At 41.2% G+C, this 20,591-nt stretch overlaps 3 long non-coding RNA genes across 3 annotated transcripts; 2 read left to right on the plus strand and 1 right to left on the minus strand.

Moving 5' to 3' along the window:
- Positions 1 to 5,856: 5,856 nt before the first annotated feature.
- On the minus strand, positions 5,857 to 6,592 carry LOC118472034 (uncharacterized). Its single transcript, XR_004849515.1, has 2 exons — positions 6,496 to 6,592; positions 5,857 to 6,210 (listed from the first exon to the last, which is right to left on the minus strand). It is a non-coding gene; the product is annotated as an uncharacterized lncRNA (long non-coding RNA).
- Positions 6,593 to 15,207: 8,615 nt separating this feature from the next.
- LOC111589277 (uncharacterized) lies at positions 15,208 to 15,685 on the plus strand. The gene is made up of 3 exons (XR_002748272.1): positions 15,208 to 15,409; positions 15,484 to 15,556; positions 15,651 to 15,685. It is a non-coding gene; the product is annotated as an uncharacterized lncRNA (long non-coding RNA).
- Positions 15,686 to 19,892: 4,207 nt separating this feature from the next.
- Positions 19,893 to 20,268, plus strand: LOC118472035 (uncharacterized). Its single transcript, XR_004849516.1, has 3 exons — positions 19,893 to 20,005; positions 20,075 to 20,122; positions 20,206 to 20,268. It is a non-coding gene; the product is annotated as an uncharacterized lncRNA (long non-coding RNA).
- The last annotated feature ends 323 nt before the right edge of the window (positions 20,269 to 20,591 follow it).

The raw sequence follows: 20,591 nt of genomic DNA on the forward strand, positions 1-20,591 counted from the left end.
TGCTCTTGGGTTAGTTTGTAGATTGCAGCATACTTGCACACAAAGAGAATAATAATCATCAAAGCATTGACACTCTAGGTTATTATGTTTCTGTGTTATGTTATTGAAAGACGAAAATTATAACAAATGTGCCCCAATAGTGAGTTGAGCTCTCATCATTCAACCTATAATATATACACCTAAGAGCTTTGTTACTTTCAACTTTAAGGCGCATCAGCTCAGACCGGTCATCAACATGATTCTAATCCAAGTTCAGAAGTTTTAGATGCAAGGGAACGTAAGAGAATTCGAGAACAGATTCGATTTGCAACTCTAACAAGGGAACAAAGGGCATTGCGTAATACTAAACCATGTCAAAAGAGTGCAAGGGAAAACTATAGTAGAAGACAACAAGAAATGCTAGCTCAAGACTCGATCGCCATTGAGAATCCGAAGTTTACGCCGGAGCTTGTGTGGAGTTCAGCAGATTCTCAACCTCCTACTGTGTCTCTATCTAGCTCCAAGGACATGGTTATCTCTGAGTTGAGTGCAACACCTTTTGTTTATGCTTCATTGCAGACTAAGGATGTTGACATGGACAAAATGACATAGTCTCCTAGAAGACAACGACATGAGCATCATGTGTCGTCTGGCGAAAGACAGAGCCTGATATCTCGTCAAAACCAGAAATTTCAATCTGCCATTAGAAGAAACTTTGCTACTGCAACTAGGGATCGCGAAATGGAAGGCGGTGAGCACAATGAAATTGATCACGCGATTGCTTCAGATATCGAAAACAACAGTAATTACTAATTCGTCCTTAATTGATATGATACTTAAGTTATAGTGGCCAATTGATTTAACACAACTTTCCGTCAATAGAAAGTACAAGCCAATGTCCAGTCACTGCTCCACATAGTGACAAAGTGACTGAAGGAGCAGACGTTGGGATGCAACAACAGATAACCCCGAATGTCACCACCAATGGTAATTACAAGCTCCTTCCACAATTAGTTCCCTAATTATTCTTAGTGGTTAAAACCATGTGAATCAATAGATGCCGATGAAGGTGTGCTCTTTGTAGAGAATCATGACGAGGATGTACTTTTTGAAGCTGATGACGAAGAAGATGGATACCTATTCGCTGGGCAAGGTACTTACATAATGTTTGTAATAGTATATATATATATAGGATATAGGATTTGAAAGTTTCTAAAGTTATTCGTCTTACCCGTTGTTCCTCGAAAACAAATTTAGATGGTGAATCTATTGAGGATATCGAGATTGATGAAACCCAAGATGCCTTTACTGTCAACCCTGACGTACCTGACTTGTACGACAAGGTGTATAGTAACATACCTGAAGAAACACATTTGCTGAGCACTGTTGCTGACTGCGATTACTGCAAAGCGAAGAAGTTTCAGTATTAACCACCTGGATTTTGTTGTCGTAATGGACAGATTGATCTAGCCCCGTTCGAGACACCACCCCAACTTAGGAGGCTGTGGGAGTGCTCAGATGCTGATGCGAGGCACTTCCGTGATAACATTCGATTTTTTAACGGCCATTTCTCATTCACTTCTCTGTATTGTTGCCTTGATAGTATGACTACAAACATGGATTGTGGTATCTACACGTTCCGTGCACATGGCATGATGTACCACAACGTAAGGTCGTTCGATAGGGAAGTTGGGGCGGAACATAAACACCTTGAACTCTACTTCTACGATGATGATCCCAGCCTCGAGCATAGATATCGTAAATGTCGTCAAGAGCAATTTGAGAAAGACAAGGCAGTTATTAAACAGTTGGTTGAAATACTTAAGGGAAACCCATACTCTGAGCACCTTAGGAGTATGGGGAACGTTGATAACATTGAAGACTACCATATCGCCTTGAACCTTGACCAAACGCTGAACCAGAAGTTATATAATGTACCCATCACTTCGGAGGTCGCTGCAGTTTGGATTGAGGGGAGTGAACGTCGAGGTCAATTCAGTAATAGTGTTATGCTGCATGGGAAGGATAGGTCAAGCCACGACATCCGTTCATATCATGGATGCTATGATGCACTATCATATCCATTGTTCTTCCCTAAAGGTGAACTTGGATGGCATGCCAATATTCCTAAGTCCAATGTTTCCATGGACGAAGTAGACGCGTACCGCGATCAACATAGGAGAAGTGATGCAAAAAATGATGATACAGGTTAGTTATTTCTTTGTGATTCTTATATAATCCTTTGTTAAATATGTTTTTAGCAACACTAATTAATAAACCTTGCGGTTGCAGAACGACCTAGCCATCTATGCGTGTCTGTACGTGACTATTACTGCTACAGATTCCAAATTCGTCCAAGTATATTCAATCCAATACTTCATGGGAAGCGGCTTTTCCAACAGTTCGCGGTTGACACCTACATCAAGATTGAGAGCTCTCGTTTGGATTTCATACGTAAAAACCAAGACAGAATAAGGGCGGATCTATACAAGGGTTTGGTAGATAGCTTGCATGAAGGCGAGAACAGAGCAGACAAAATTGGAAAGCGAACCGTGCTGTCTACATCATTTATCGGTGGTCCTCGTGACATGAGACGTCGGTATATGGATGCTATGGCCCTTGTGCGGAAGTTTGGGAAGCCAGACATATTCCTCACTATGACGTGCAACCCCAATTGGGATGAAATAACCAGAGAGCTTCTCCCTATGCAGTCACCACAGGATCGTCCGGACCTTGTTGTTCGCATATTCCGTGCAAAACTAGAGGAACTGAAGAAGAGATTGACTAAGCATCATATTCTTGGAAAAATCCGAGCTTATGTCTATGTCGTGGAGTTCCAGAAGCGAGGTTTGCCTCATGTCCATTTCCTACTCATCATGCAGAGAAAGTACAAGCTAACTTGTCCTGATCAGTATGATCGCCTTATCTCCGCTGAGATCCTTGACAAGAAGAAGTACCCTGAACTATACAAGATGGTTATCAAGCATATGATGCATGGACCGTGCGGGTTGCTAAATCCTAAATGCCCATGCACTAAGGGTCGTGCTTCATGCAAAAACCATTATCCTAGAGCTTTTAGCAATGCAACGTCTCAAGGAAAGGATTCATATCCTATTTATAGGCGTCGTGATGATGGGCGTAAGGAAACGGTTCGAGGTTGTGAATTGGACAACAGATGGGTCGTCCCTTACAACCCTTACCTTCTCCGGCTCTTCAACTGTCACATCAATGTTGAGGCGTGCGGGAGCATCAAGGCTGTCAAATACTTGTTCAAATACATATACAAAGGCCACGATCGTGCGTCTGTGGCTGTGACAGACGCAAACAAGGCTGATGGTGACGTTGATGAGATCAAGCAGTATAGAGATGCTAGGTGGGTGACCCCTCCAGAAGCCCTTTGGAGGATATTCAGCTTTGATCTAAGTCAAAACTCCACCAGTGATGCAACTGCAGCTCCATCTTGAAAACATGCATATGGTGTCATTTCACGAGCATGCTAAAGTAAATCATGTTGTCCAATGTCCAGGTGCCGATAGGTCAATGCTTACGGCATATTTTGAGGCAAATAGGCTACATGAGGAGGCTCGGGGCATCCTTTACCATGATTTTCCTGAGTGGTACACTTTGCAGCAAGGCAAAGTGTGGCAAAGGAGGAAACGAAACATGGGTGGACAGGTTGGTAGAATAGTCTCTACTCATCCAGCTGAGGGGGAGCGCTTTTATCTTCGACTTCTCTTAAACCATGTGACGGGTGCTACCTCCTATGCGGATCTAAGGACAATAGATGGTGACACACTACCATCTTTTCGTGAGGCAGCACAAAGGAGGGGACTGCTTGAAGCAGACGACACAATAGATGAGTGTCTCAACGAAGCCGCTATTTACCAAATGCCGTCAGCACTACGAAGGTTGTTTGCAACAATACTGGTATACTGCGAGCCGAACGATGTGGCAGAATTTTGGCAGAGACACCTTGACTCAATGTCAAAGGACTATCACCGTAGTACTCAAAGCAAAACCCATGTGCAGCAGATGGTCTTGATTGACATTAGAAACATTTTGCAGTCAATGGGTAAAGACATAAAGACATTCCCTCTCCCTGCTATCATCGACAAATATGACGATTCACATGGTACTGATAGAGAGATTTACGAGGAGCAAAGTATCGAGCCGACAGCAGAAGACGTTGCTATGAAAGAAACCCTAAATGAGGAGCAGAGGTCTGCCTATGATAAGATCCTATTTGTCGTTGACACCAATAACGGTGGAGTGTTCTTTGTGGATGGGCCTGGTGGGACTGGAAAGACCTATCTGTATAAGGCACTGCTTGCGGCACTACGCAGTCAGGACAAGATTGCAGTTGCAACAGCTACATCTGGTGTTGCGTCTTCCATATTGCTTGGGGGGAGGACTGCCCATTCACGCTTCAAGATACCACTTACTATTGATGATGGTGCTGTATGTAGCTTCACGAAACAAAGCGAGACAGCAAAGTTGCTACAAAAAGCATTGCTCATTATCTGGGACGAGGCATCGATGACTAAGAGACAAGCAATTGAGGCGCTAGACAATAGCATGCGTGATATAATGGGACGGCCTGGGCTGCCCTTTGGTGGGAGGACTGTTGTGTTCGGGGGTGATTTCAGACAAGTACTCCCTGTTGTACGCAAGGGGTCAAGGGCTCAGATAGTTGCTGCCTCTCTACGGAGTTCTTACCTCTGGGAATCCATGTGCCACCTAAAGCTTGTTCAAAACATGAGGGCACAGAGCGACCCATGGTTTGCAGAATATTTGTTGCACGTCGGTGGTGGAACTGAGGAAGCGAACAACGATGGTGATGTTCGTCTTCCAGATGAGGTATGTGTGCCATATACTGGTAATGACCGCGACCTTGATAGACTGATAGATGACATTTACCCCAATCTAAATGAAAACATGTCTAACACAAGCTACATCACTTCAAGAGCAATATTGTCTACACGGAATGACTGGGTGGATATGATAAATATGAGGATGATCAATCGTTTCCAAGGGGAGTAGATGATGTACCATAGTTTTGACACCGCGGTGGATGATCCTAATAACTATTACCCATCGGAGTTTCTAAACACGCTGACTCCTAATGGACTACCCCCGCACGTTCTGAAGCTCAAAGTTGGATGCCCATTCATGTTGCTTAGGAATATAGACCCTGCTAATGGACTTTGCAATGGCACGAGGTTGGTGGTTCGTGGTTTCCAAAAAAACAGTATTGATGCTGAAATTGTCCTTGGCCAACATGCTGGAATGTGAATTTTCTTGCCTCGTACCCCTGTGCCCCTCTGATGATGAGATGTTCCCTTTCCAGTTTAAAAGGAAGCAGTTTCCGATAAGACTAAGTTTTGCCATGACGGTTAACAAGGCCTAGGGCCAGACGATTCCTAATGTTGGTGTGTACTTGCCGGAACCAGTGTTCTCTCATGGCCAGCTTTATGTTGCTCTATCAAGGGCCACCGCTCGATCGAAAGTGAAGATACTTGCCATTCCAGTCCACGATGAGAAGAAGAAGAAGGGGGTTGAAAGGAACTCAGCGATAAATGGCGCAACATACACAAAGAATATCGTTTATAAGGAGGTCCTTACGCCGTAGCTGACATTGATGAATGAATGGCAATTAACAACTTGTAATGCACTTAATTATTTTGGTTTTTAGGTGAAGATGTATTTTTGCCTTTTATTTCTCTATTTTGGCTCCTTTTTAGCTTCCTATTGTTTAGTGGTCATTTGGTTGATACAACAAAGAAAGCAGATGAGCATTGAATAGATGTTATTGAATAGACACATTTGAATTTGAAAATGCACATTTGAATTTGAAATGATCTGACAAGCAAGTTGTGATTTCCATCTATCTTAATGATCACCTAAATAACATATTATAAAACTCAGACTGAATTACATCTTCCTTTTCTCCCCAGTTTCCAGGTGTAACCTTGAGCTATTGTTACGGTCGGGAACATTTATAGGCGCTCGTAACAGGGGCTAATTAGGCAAAAGGAGGGGTATTTGGGATCAATCAGGAAGGTCTAGTTCAGCAATAAACAAGTCATTACAACCAATCCCATTTTCACCTCCTTTCTCTGTTATCTCATCTCCCTGCTATCTACCTTGCCACCATCCACCACGGGCAGGAAACCGGTGGCCAGCGAGCTCCCACAGCTACATCCTCAGGGACGTGACAGCTGTACTATGATGCTACGTCACGGACAGACTATTAGAAGTTAAACAACCACCTTGGTCCGCCTTTGTTTTTATTTCAAGTACATGCCATCAGTGGAACAAAGAAAGTTTTGAAGGGGAAAAATATTCATAATGGTCTACTACTGTACCACATGATGTAGTTTTACAGATTGTGAACTGAAATAGTACTAATTATTATGTCACTAAACCTATAGATTGTTTATTAAGAAATACAAAATCTTGCAGCATTTGAATCTCATAATATATGGGTGCCATGCAAAATGAAATAGGAGTGTTTACCTCCGATGTGGTTTTGCCAATGGTGATATCTCAACTGGGTAGTCAAGGACAAATGTTGGTTGTACAAGAGTGTAGATTCAATAAATGTTTCCAAAACCTGGTATAAGATGTAAAACTTTTAAATGAGATTCATGATAACGTGAAAATTAACTAAAATAATCAGGTTTCAATCAACTGAAGGAAACGTAGAACGTGATATATAATATAATAAGGTACAATAATATCTCGCAGTTCAAAATTTTGAGTAGATAGTACAAAATTACTGGACTTTCAATGCAATAGATCCGACTAAGACATAAAATAGAGTTAAATTCAAGCAAGAATTTTCCTTGGCTATCCATAGAACGAAGGGTAGTTATCTCCCTCTCAAGAACCAATGGCTATCTCCCTCTCAAGAACCAATGGCTAGAATCCTTGTAATTTTTTGTGTTGTTTCTTTGCTTTCCTGTTTCCTAATATTGTACTATGAACCCAGGGAACTTTTTGTCTGTTCCTAATAATAGAGCAGGAAAGGGAATCTCTGTCCTTTGTTTTTCTCAGCTGTGTCTTTTTTTCTTTTCCAATTTTTATTTTCGTCTGTCATTTTGGATCACTGCAAAGGGGGTAAAAAACATTATTTGAATCCATGTGGAAATGCTTGTGCATTGCACTGAGAAAGAATGATGTGGCATTTTTTTCAGTTCTACTTAGATGCTGAAAACCTTAAACCTTCGAGTGATTATTTGCTTCATGTTGTAGTATGGCTGTTGGCCTGTTGCTGCCCATGTCCATTGGCGTATCACGTATGGCTGTTTGCCTTGTTGAAAGCCTGAACCTGAAGCCATGTCCATGGGCGTGTAGTTTTTATATATATGAAGGTTGATCGGTTCCTATAGCTCTGGACGATCAGGATGTCCGATTGACCGATCAGAGCCCGTTTAATCGGGCTGGTCGCCGACAAATCGTGATTAGTCAGCTAATCGCCCCTCTGGCGATCAGGAGCGATCAGCCAATCTGAAAACATTGGTTTGAGCCTAGGAAGCTGCAACTCTATAATACAGGTCTCGAGCAGCCCAAAATGCACAGAACTGGGATTCACAGTTTGAATGAAAGTGACAGAGTTCACAACAAAGCTATATATAACTAGAAAAACCAAAGCAGCCTATAATTTGGTACAGGGAGTGGTAGTAGTAAAAAAACTAAAAAAATATATGTAGAAGGCACATACTCTCTGGCCATGGCAACTAAGAAAACCTCCTGCATGGTCTGCTTTCAAGTGAGATAGAGCAGACTTGAGTGCCTTCCTCACAAGGTATCTTTCTTGTTGAGATCCCTGCTGTTGTTGCATAGCAGTGGCTAAAGAAAATCAAGGATCGACAGAAAATCCACCTTCTACATATAAATTGAAGCTTTCATTGGAAAAAAGGCCTGTGAATGACCAAAAGAGTATGCAGTGCACAGTGTGGAAACTGGATATCATTCATGGTAAGTGTGAATAGCAATATGCCAATACCAATACGAGCAAATGTCATACTATCCCACTCAAGAAAAGCATTTCCTTCATCACCCAGCAAACCTCCTTTTAACTTGAAACCATAGCTTTGCCGGTCTGTGCTCATCAACACATCAAAAGAGGACTGTGATATCTGACAAGGTACAAAATCTTCAAAGTATAGAACCTACAATTGTTGCAACCAACAATGGCATAAACTGTCAGCTCAGTTGAATCATGATTAACTATAATATCACTGGACACGGAAAAGAATGCATCTCATGAGTCATAATATTGTCAGTAAGCAAGTTATAAGCCAAAATGAACAAATCACTTCCATTGTCATGGCATAATAAAGATTGTCTTGGCATGGGGAATGTGCCGCCTTCAGCCTGAATTTGGTACCCAGACATGCGCTAGGATCTAGAAGAAACAGCTATTCAGGAAATGAAATGTATGACTGAAACCTTTGTGGTTCAAACCTGCATGGACGGGCAATTTACCATACAACAAGTCAAATCAGATGCAGTGTGTGCAGTACTGCAGTAACTATTACTACTTCAACATGTAGTCCTTTAGCTTTTCTTCTGTCTACATGGTTTGCTGCTCCAGTTCCTATCTTTAGAAGATCTCTGAAGTAAGAGGAAGAAAAAAGGTAAAACTTACTAATTATGTTATTGGCAGCACCACAACCTGTCCTGAGGATGCATATGCCATAATTAGATGATGCTCCAGTTCCTATCTTTTGAAGATCTACCATTTAGCGCAAGCAAACAAGATACTTGTTTGCTGCTATCTCTTTTTTCTAAACTCCAAGTTACATGTTTGCTGCTATCTTTTTTTCTAAACTCCAAGTTACATGTTTGCTGCTAAATTCTGAGACCTTTAAATTGATAGAGTGACTTTGTTTGTTGCTAAATTCTGATACCTCTAAATTCAGTCATAATAATACAACAATATATAGTTCATATTATTTTAGCATTTTTATAAGAAGCAATGTTGTATCTTTGCAATAATGCCATGATATACATCCTATAAGATCAATGGCATCGGGTATACTTCATCAAAATAGGATGGTAGCAGGCCTGTGTCCCTTTCCACCATAAGTTTATACAAGTTCACTTGTCACATCTATATGAATGAAGAACTTAAGCTAAAGTTTGTGTTTTATTTAGTTTCGTGCTATTTGATGATGTACTTTATATACTTAAAATACTTTTGTCAATAAAATTATGTTTGACACTTTCAATTTGATGGGTACAGACCAAATCACAATGGATATAGTGGTGGAGGAAGGAAATGTCGATGTTGGCAATATTGCTGAACCATCGTATGAGGTTGTGGCTAGAAGTGGTTGTTCAGCACAATTGTCAACTAATGACACGGATGAACATGAACTAGGTAAGTGCTATTATCAATTACAAAAAAACTAAGGTCTGCATAATAAATATTTGTTTGACCCTTAATTCTTCTCTTGTGCGTCATAGCTATAGAGAGCGAGGATAGTAAGGTCAGTGTTGGTAATGCTGCAAAACAATCACACGATGTTGTGGGAGTAGGCATTGACTGTATTTTCAATCATGCTAAAGTGTCAACTGAAGCCGATCTTGGACCACAACCGGGTAGGCTCTCTTATCTACACTCCTAAATGTAAATATTGTCTTATGAGTACTCCTAAAAATGCTTTTTTCAAGAGACTTATGTTTCATTCACTCCTCATACAGATGTGATACACTTGACATCTTTGGATGTTCCAAATGAATCAAGTCAAATAAGTTCTGATGCGGATATGGTAGAGCAGAACAAACAAGATGCTTTGGACACACTTATTAGAATATCACAACATAAAAAACCAAAGAAATTGAATGTAGCTCGAGTTGTCTCTGAAGGTAATATTTTTCGCATCTTATTGGTTTTCACATATATCATTTGCTTATTAAGTATAAATAATATTTTTCATTGTATAGATTATAAGTGCACCCCAGAAGATGTTCAGCTTATTGAATACATTAAAACATTACCGGGGAAACAAGTTGTGGTGAACATCGACAGCGCATGGTTAAATAGAAATGATATGAAATGTCTTTTTCATGGTGACATCCAATTGTCTGATGAAGTAAGTGCATCTGTATGTCCATATTATATACAGTAATAAAGTATATATATTTATAATTATCATATTATACAATATGGTATACATATTTAAAGCTAGCATGTATATTTGATTTGCTAATTGTATTCTTTTGGTGTATAGGCCCTCAGTGCATATATACACTGTATCAGGGGTGAAGAGCATTTACTTCATAGAGAAGGTGGAAAGGTCTTCTTGGAGAACACATTCATTTCCAGTCTGCTTAAGCGTGATGGCGACCCTAAGGTGCTCTTAAATTGTAAGGAAGACACAATTGAAAAAAGGGTGGACAACTATTTACAGTCTGACATGGTTGACCTAAAACTCATCTCATTTTTAATATATGTAATATGTAATATATTGGTGCACAATACTTACAAATTAATGTTAATGTATGTTCTATGAAGGTGTTCCTTCCAATGAATATAGAAAATTTTCACTGGTACCTGGCAGTTCTGAATGCAAAAAAAAGTGAGGTACATGTACTCGATTCTATGGGACAACAAATAACGGATCGCCAAAACCTTTATACTATAGTGAGTAATCATTTCTTTTATATTATGATTATTTCATCATTACATTATTTGTTATCTATAAATCTTGATATGTTTTATATATATATACATAGTTAAAAGGTCTAGAAAGACAGATTAAACTTGCAGCAAAACATAAAGAGCTTTACCAAGGCAAGTGGTCGAATCTTGATGTTGCATCATGGCCAGTTATAGAGAAGATCACAACACAAATGCAAACCGATGGGTAAAATTCATGTGACCACAACTCTACAAATTGGTTGTATTTATTTTCATATATACATAGAAACTCACCTGATCTGTTAAATTTCATATTAGGGTATCTTGCGGGCTATGGATGATAAACTATATAGAATACTGGATAGGATCCTCCCTATCTGATAACGTAACTCAGGTAGAGGACGTATATTTATTTATAGGAACAATGTTTCTTTTGTTCTAATTTATATACTTGCAGGATGATATAACAATGTTTAGGTTTAAGCTACCTGCAATATTATGGGACTCGAGATTAAACACAAAGAAAAGACATCAAAATCTTGACCACAATGTGGATGAAGATGGAGAGAGTTCAAGTGATGTTCAAATAATCGATACTCCATGTGAGTTATCTAAATCGTCAAATACATCACATCAGATTGAACCATATATATCTCCATATGTTCTGCCTGCTAAAGTAACATCAACAAACACGCAAGAACTAATGTTTGTATTATGCACATATATCATGGGGATAGACAACGCCAAATATTTAAAGTAAGTTAATTCTCATTTAATATAGTATATGTACATACATACCGTTTTTGAGTCTTTGGCGAAAAAACACCTTCCCTTCTTTTCATGCTTCGTGAAGAAGAATTACCATTTATCACAACAATATCCGAAGTATCCTGGAAAAGTGCTGAAGCTTCGTAGAAACAATCTTCAAGGCTATACTTCAGAAATCAATATTGTTTCTCCTTGTGACTTGGCATGATTTGCCCCTTTTTCAAAGCGTTTTCCCGAAGATTAATGTCATATCTCTTTCTTATGCCACATGCATTATGATGTATGATGCTTATGTTATGCAAGGATGATGTGATGATGTTATGCTATGTAAGGTGATATTCCGAAGATACACGCATATTTGCGCGATAAAACACAATCTTTTTGTGAATCAGCATTGTCTTTTCGCTATAAGCCTCCCTTAGGAGCTTCTTCGCCTTTTACTTCAGCGGAATCAGCGTTGACTTTTCGCTGTAAGCTCTGCATTCCCTTAGGAACGTCTTTGGAGCTTCTTCGCCTTTTACTTAGGCGGTATAAGCTCTGCATTCCCTTAGGAACGTCTTTGGAGCTTCTTCGCCTTTTACTTAGGCGGTATAAGCTCTGCATTCCCTTAGGAACGTCTTTGGAGCTTCTTCGCCTTTTACTTAGGCGGTGTCAGCGTTGACTTTTCGCTGTATGCTCTGCATTCCTTTTGGAACGACTTTGGAGCAGAAAACTTACACTGCGCTCCCTTCGGAACGACTTTTTGTGACTTCGTCAAACTTACTCTGCGTTCCGTAGAACGACTTTTTGTTGCTTCGAAGAATTTTCGACAGTCCGAAGGTCCTTTTTATTATCACAAGCCTGTGAAGAAAACATATTTTTCTTGTAGGAATCAACGAAACTAATTACATGAAACCTAAACAATGTCCTTTATTACAGAAAATAAAACTGAATGAAAAAGATTGCTATTATGGTAGGATATTTGTTAATAGATGTGCTTTGATTCTGGCACTTTGCTGTTGACCGTGCGAGCTTCGGACTGTTCTCTGAAGTCCCTTTGGTGCGGAGCATATTGGCTCCCTTCTGGCTGCTGGCCTTGTTGCAACGGAGGTGGAGGCGGAGGCTGTTGCCAGGAAGCTTGAGGCTGACTCGCCGAAGCAGCAGAGACTGCAGGATGGTTGCCCACATATTCTGGGATGTAGGGCGAATGATACGAAGCTGTATGCATGACCTGCTTCGGCTGGGCTTGTTGTGCTGCTGCTTCAGCTATTTCCTTTTGCTTCTGTATAGTAACATGGCACATCCTGGTAGTATGGCCTTTGTTCTCACCGCAGAATAAGCAAAAGATTCTTCTCGGTTGATCGCCAAATCTTCCTCCGAAGCCCCTGGCGCCTCTGCCTCTTGGAGCTGGTGGCCGGAAGGAGCTTTGCTGTTGTCCAGAAGCCTATGAGGAGTATTGTGGCCTTTGCTGTTGGCTTCCTCTGTCATCATTTTGTGTAGAATTGTGAATTGATCTCACATGCCTCGGGTAAAACCTCCCTCCGAAGCCCCTGGTCATTTCAGAAAACCTGAAAGCCTCCTCCCTTCTTTGGCGAAAATCATTGTCGGCCCGAATGTATTCATCCATTTTCTGGAGAAGCTTCTCCAAAGTTTGAGGAGGCTTCCTGGCGAAGTACTGAGCTGACGGACCTGGCCGAAGCCCCTTGATCATGGCCTCGATGACAATTTCATTGGGCACCGTTGGTGCCTGTGCCCTCAGACGCAAGAACCTTCGGACATATGCCTGAAGGTATTCTTCGTGGTCCTGAGTGCACTGGAACAGAGCCTGAGCAGTGACCGGCTTCGTCTGAAATCCTTGAAAGCTGGTTAACAACAAATCCTTCAGCTTCTGCCATGAAGTGATCGTGCCTGGTCGAAGGGAGGAATACCAGGTTTGAGCAACACTTCTGACAGCCATAACGAAAGATTTGGCCATGACTGAAGCATTGCCACCATACGAAGACACTGTTGCTTCGTAGCTCATCAAAAACTGCTTCGGGTCTGAGTGGCCATCGAATACAGGGAGCTGAGGCGGCTTGTAGGACGGGGGCCAAGGTGTAGCCTGCAGCTCAGCGGACAGAGGAGAAGCATCATCAAAAACAAAATTCCCATGATGGAAATTGTCATACCAATCATTTTCGTTGGGAAAACCCTCCTGATGAAGATCTTGATGCTGAGGCCTTCGGTGTTGCTCGTCCTGAGCAAGATGACGAACTTCTTCAGAGGCTTCGTCTATCTGCCTCTGCAGTTCAGCTACCCTGGCCATCTTTTCTTTCTTGCGTTGAACCTGCTGCTGAAGGATTTCCAGATTTTGAATCTCCTGATCTAGATCATCCTCCGGAGGTGTTGGACTGGTAGCCTTCCTCTTCTGGCTTCGTGCCTCTCTAAGAGAAAGGACGTCTTGATTGGGGTCCAGCGGCTGCAGCGTGCCAGCCCCTGGTGCTGAAGCCTTCTTCGGCGGCATGACGAAGGTGATGCTTGCCGAAGATGTTGAAAAGCTCAAGAAATGGAAGTGAGTTCACCGGAGGTGGGCGCCAATGTTGGGGACTTGTTCTCAAGTGCTAAGAGTTAAGAACAAGGCAACATAGAAAATGTTAATCGTTAACGTCCTTCGTCCTCCGAAGCATTATTTCCCCTAGGATATAATAACTTGTGGACGAAGGTTATGAAGGCCATACCTTCATAAATTCATCAAACAATGACGAAGGATAAAATATAAAGAATGTAAGAGAAAACATGAACAATCATTTATTATTACTGAACATAAACAAAAATATCATTGAGCTATAAGTGTACCTTCAATCGGAAGGAAATGACAGTACAAGCGTGACGCAAAAAGCAAATGCCAAGTCAGCGTGAACAGTACGGGGATACTGTTCACCTATTTATAGACACGGGACACAGCCCTTATAAAATTACATTCATGCCCTTTACATTTGATAATAACTCTATAGTAGTCTATCGAGGTCTGAATAGCCTTTTCATCTTTAAGTCGGTTCCACTCTTTGCTGTTACGCCGAAGCTTTCCTGCTCAACACCTTCGGCTCTGTAGCAAGCTTCGTATTATTTCGGTCTACTGCAATGCCGACTTTAGTCCGAGGGTACCTGTTCACACATTGTACTACAGAAATACTGTTAAATCCTGTTTTTGAGGACCTTCGGACGCCGAAGGTCCCCAACAGTAGCCCCTCGCAATATTAATTTGTTTGAAATAATAAATTTAGATTGCGATATGGACGAAGGCTTTAACTTGCTTTAACTATAAAAACAAATGTTCATTTAATAGGAAACATTGGATTCAGAGCACTAAACCTTATCCAATTTCTTTAAGTCTTCAAAAACTTAAAGATATATTGGATGTAAATAAGCCGATGGATACAGATTGTTTTAACATGGCTGTTCGGATGATCGCATGCAATGATGCCTTGTTCTTGTTGGAAGACAAATACTACTACATGGATCTACAATTCTGTGTAAGTTCAAGTAATTAGTCTTTATTTATATAAGTGTGTTCATTATATCATTATTTTACTAACAAAAAGTAGTCCATAACTAAATTTGGTCGAGACCCTCGCCTTCGTGCAAAGCCAGATATCAACATGTTGGCAAAATTATTAGAATGTTGGCCTGACATGGAGTACGATGTTTCAGATTGCAAACAAGTAAGCTATACTCTTCATCATTTTTGTAATATTGTTTTTTCTCTTACTTGAACTAATTTTTTAACTTGCAGATTCTATTGCCCTTTTCTTTCTTGGGTCACTTTACCTTATATGTACTTAACATGGACACTAGAAGCATCTATATAATGGACTCCATGCCTATACCATCATGGTTTAAGGGTGATCATCCTAGCATGCATTATATTCATAATATACATTATATTGCCAATAATATGAATGCTGCCATGGAATTGGCCAATCCTACATGGAAAGACGATATTTATATGTGGCGTCGTATAGTACCAACATGGGTTCCAAGAACATTAAACTGGTAATTTTTTTTAACCCGAACAACTTATTAATTTTGTCTACATATATGTAACAACATATTATTTTAATTTGTAGGGATTTATCTGGCTTTCTTGTTATCAACTTTATGCACGATTGGAATGGTATAAGGTTACCCTGCATTTGCACTGTGAGTACCCTATTTGTTATAATACTTTGTCAATATTGTTCTTCTATAATTGATTATTAATCGAGTTCAATGATATGTAATAATGAATGTGCAGAATGGGAATGACCTGAGGACCAAATTCTTAGTAGATTTATTGAAGTACAAGGACAATGAATCCAAATACAACATTCCAGAAGAAATACAAGAAATTATTAGGCACATTAGATAGATATGATTTTATTTGTAATGATACTCAACTTATTATCCTAATTAATTTTGTTGCCTTTTAGGTTCGTAGTATCGTTAGGAACATTTGCCAACATATATTTTAGTTATATGTTGCAAATATGAAGGCAATTCAGATTTTTGTACTTTCAAAGATGCATTGGTGTTTTAGAAGCTTCAGCTTATCCTACTGTAGTACTGTGCTTAAAAGACTCCTATGGGTTTCCATCTTTTTATTGGAAACGAAGTACCGTACTATTGTATTGTACAGTGACTTACAGGTATGGAGGGATAGGGTTCATCGCACCTTCTAGCTTCGTGAGTCAAATGATTCTATAATTATTTCCTTTCTATGCTTCTGTTCTTATTTTGTGCTAAGCTGAACGGTGCTTGGTTGTAGTGAGCACAAAGGGATCTTTCTAGCTTACTCGAGGTAGCAGGCAACTGGCGACTGGTGAAACCACAAACTGGTGCCACCAAAGTGGAAGAAATACACTCAAAGAACCATCCTGTCAGTCTCCTTGTCATAGAGCATTCACCTTTTCTTGCAGGTAACTTGGGCTCGACTTACTGACACGAGCAATAGTCTGATAACGCTACAAGACACCGATGTGCAATGGTCGCCGCCCTCTTTGGGATTATGCAGAGGTCAGAGAAACAAACAGCTATATTTTTCAAAGAAAAGAAACAAAAAGAACAGGTATCCTACTGTCTCCATGTTGGATCAGCTCGGCTTCTTTCAAGATCTGATGGTTGCTGGTGGCTGATCCACCAATTAAGCACGCTTCTTTCAAGAGACTGATGCTGAAGCAGCAAGGAATGCGAACTACGTGGGACTACCCCTTTGCGGTCGCAGGTGTAAACATCTCATACATGCTGATTCAACTGCTGGAGCTCAACTCAGGTATGCATGTCAACCATTCCAGAAGGACCAAAAAGATTTTTTTGTATGGCTGGGCATGACATCTGATCTCTACATGTGAAACTGTCCAGTTGTCTACAAGGCCAAAAAGCTAGAGATTCTAGGTAAGAGGAACTCTGGGGGGCCTGCTAGCCGATGCGCAGGCAACAGGAGCGGTGGACAGAGTGGACTTGCAGTTTCTGGGAGCAGAAGCAGTGAATAGAATGTGGCTGGCAGCGTTGCTGCTCGACCGAACTATGGCATGTCGTCTGAGAGCGGAACTAATGGAGCAGAAGGAAGTGGGTGCACTGTCCAGCTATGAGATAAGAGTATAATATTGCACAATCCATTAACTTTCCACTTATCATTTTGTTGTTTCATTTCCTGAGCATAGATCTAAAGGTGCTGCCGGGATTGCATTTCATGCCCCAATCAACAACCGGGCCAGAAATTTCACTAGGTAAACATGCATATTTCTTCAGTGTACCACTCCATTTTTTTATAAAAAAAAGGTTCGCACTGCTCGTCTGTCCAAGCAAACTTAGTTTGTTGTGCAATTACAGTTTGTGTTTCGTGAGATTGGACATGTTCATAATGTATCGTAACTACATGACACATGCATCATGCATGCGATGCACATCTCATAGTTCATAACGCTTTAGTACTTTGTGCTATTGTTTATGTCAACTACTCTAAATGTGTTGTAATGAAGAGTGCTTTGTAATTTTGTTGCCATGTATGGACTATTGTGTACTTTGTGGTAATCAGCACTTGTACTTGTCTATGCCATGGTTTGCCTTCCTATGAAGGTTATATAAATATCTTTTGATACATATGTCTTAGCACAGTTGCTGTCCCTGAATTGATGTCCAAGCCAACGGAGGCGGTTCCACTAGCTGGATCAATGGTTCGTTCAGGCACTGAGGTCATCAGTTCCCGTGGTGGTCGCCGTTGTGCTGTACGTGACGCCGTCCCAGGTTTTGATGGTCATAGCCATGCTTTACCTGCTGCGACATCCTCGGTTCCGCAGCAGGATGCCCTCCGTGCCTTTCAACTTCTATAGGAGACTGCCTGCCAAGTCTGATATGCTCCTTTAAGATCCAGTATTCACCATCAGAGAAACAGGTGCAAGTCTTACTTATTTATGTCTGTTTCGCTCTGTTCCTTCTGGTTAGCATCAGATCCGATGTGAATATACCTGATGAGTTCATATATTAGAGGTCATTAGTATCCCCGGAATAAGGTGTCAGTTTAATGGTTTATTTCCTTGGTTATGCCAAAGAAAGGGAACAATTGGATCCCTTTTGAGTTTTGGGATATAGTGGGAGGAGGTTTCTGGTGCAGAATTGTAATATTAACTTCAGGTTATTAGCATAGAACTAAAGGCAGGAACAATATTATCCCCCCGTGTATTATGTTTGTACTATTTGTGTCAATTTTGCTTGTGTTTCAGTGATCTTTTGCCTGCAGCTGGGTCATGCTGTTTGTATTTATGTGTTCGAATCCCTCACCTTGTTTGGGTTCACTGGACATGCCTGCTTGCTGCGGTTCTACTCCTTGTTAATAGGTGGTTTTGCTATCAGGGACGTATCCGGCCAGCGGTGGGGCGGGGTGGGGCGGGCGGAGCTCAGAGCCTCCCTACAGCTTCGGATCCCATCCCATGGAGTCTCACTAGCCTTCTTAATCTAAAAAGTAGTCTGCCTCCCCTCGTTCTGCCGTTCTGCCTCCCATCTATCTGGACCATCCGTTTCTATTGTCTATGCCACCCAGCCGCAATCGCCCCTTCCGTGTCCAAGCAAGATCCAGCTGTGCCCGCCCCCTCCCCCTCCACTAGCCGCATGGATCCTCTCTGCCTTTAGTTCCTCACCTCTTCTCTCTCTTTGCAGGTCTGTGAGTTAGTACCATCGCGAGGCTTCTCCATCCCCTCCGGCGAGCTCCCCTTCCAAAAAACGTGGTGAGGTATGCCTGCCCTCATTCCTTACCTCTCGTACATGCCCTTAGTACTAATATTGCCATAGATGGTGCATACAAAACGAAACTGCTTTTGTTGACCCCGTGCAGCAGGATTATTGCTTAATAATGGCGGTGAATGAAGGAATGAACGAAAGTAAACTTTATGCAACCTGTTCTTGGGCCCAAGAATCTCTCTATATTGACTGAAACTTAACAGGTTTTCTGAGTGAGCAAACCATAACGAGATCGAGATGTGGCCTCGGTCCTGTTTTTTACTGTGAGCTACTAGATGAAGCTGACCCTTTTCAACTGCATCTACTACATGGATTATACACGTGCGTCGTCGCACCGAGCAGCCCGCCCCGCCGGTACCAATCTCCGGAATCTTATCATTTTCGTGGCTTTGTTCAGGGATCATCGTCAGTCACATGCTTTTGATGGATCAAAAGCGACCGCATAGATAGCACAGAGTGGCATATCCTCCCTTGGGGCAATTTTCAGAATTGTCTTGATATTTTAGGAACCAGTTTTCTTTTGCATTTGATGATGCATTTCTTGATTTCACACCAGTTGACGTGTGGTCTGTGGGCTGTATCTTTGCGGAAATGGTGAACCAAAAGCCACTATTCCCTGGTGATTCTGAGATCGACGAACTGTTCAAGATATTCAGGTTCTATGTTTGTGCTGGCGTTAGATTTCTTATCTTGTATTTGCACATTTTAGGTTTATCTGATTCTGTTTGTGTCATGGTCACTGTTGAAGGGTGCTAGGTACACCGAATGAACAAAGTTGGCCTGTAGTCAGTTGTTTGCCTGACTTCAAGACTGCTTTCCCCAAGTGGCAATCTCAGGTAAGACAACAGCATAAGCGTTTCGCTGCCTGGGCACATGTGGCAAGTGCATTGTGTATCCTCATCCATAGCTTACAATTTGTGTTTGTCATATGTATCCCATGCCTTCATTCCAGGACCTGGCAACAATAGTCCCAAATCTTGAACCTGCTGGCTTGGACCTTCTCTCTGTAAGTCAAATGGATTGCTGATCATGTCCGCTGCATCGTATATCCTCGTTGTATTGAATTCACCTATTTCCGTCTGCTGACAGAAAATGCTTCGATATGAGCCAAGCAAAAGAATCACAGCTAGGCAAGCACTTGAGCACGAGTACTTCAAGGACCTTGATATGGTACAGTGACCTGCTAAATGTGCTTGGCGTTGCTTTGGCATTTGTAATTGTATGAGCTGAGTCGCTCATTCCTTTTTATGGGCGTCTGTACTCTCTGTGTATAATCAAACTCTTTGATGCCAATGTCATGCAGATTGACGATGATGAAAAAATTACAGTGATTGACTTTCCACAGATGGTGTCTGTTTCTCACCGTAATGCCCAAATGTATGAAGCTTCTCAGATAACTAATGTGAAAGTGTCTTGCATTTAAAAAAAGGAATTTCACTTTTGCAGGTTTTTTGACCGAGACATTGAATGCATCTACAAGTTCTTTAACAAAAGGTTATAAGATATGCAAGAAAGCTTCAAATGAGCCTAATTTGGTAGGCTTGTTTTCTTATTGTGATTTCTTTTCTTTCTGTTAGATTCAATCTGAGGTCAGTGAAAAATGAAGAACAAGCTGGATCTGAAAATGATGATGAAGGAAACAATAGACCTTCCTTTTTGTCCGTGGAAAAGGGTGCTGGTTCCTTGGACAAGGAACTAGCTGCCAATGGATTTACCAGGAAAGAGCAAGTGGATATGGAGAAGGTAGGTCAGATGTTCCTGCAAATTTGTTACTCATGTATACATTTATAGATTGTTTTCCGGCTTAGTTCTCAGGTACCCTTTTTTGGCAAACTTTCTTACAGTACACCGAGGAAGTTGTTGAAGGGCATGATTCCAGTTCAGATGATGAGAATGATGAAGTTGGTGATGTTGTGACTTTGGTTTCCTTGAAGATAGACCAAGTACGTCTGCCTAGCAAGTT

Source organism: Zea mays, chromosome 5 (assembly GCF_902167145.1).
Source record: "Zea mays cultivar B73 chromosome 5, Zm-B73-REFERENCE-NAM-5.0, whole genome shotgun sequence".
NCBI classification, from domain to species: Eukaryota; Viridiplantae; Streptophyta; class Magnoliopsida; order Poales; family Poaceae; genus Zea; species Zea mays.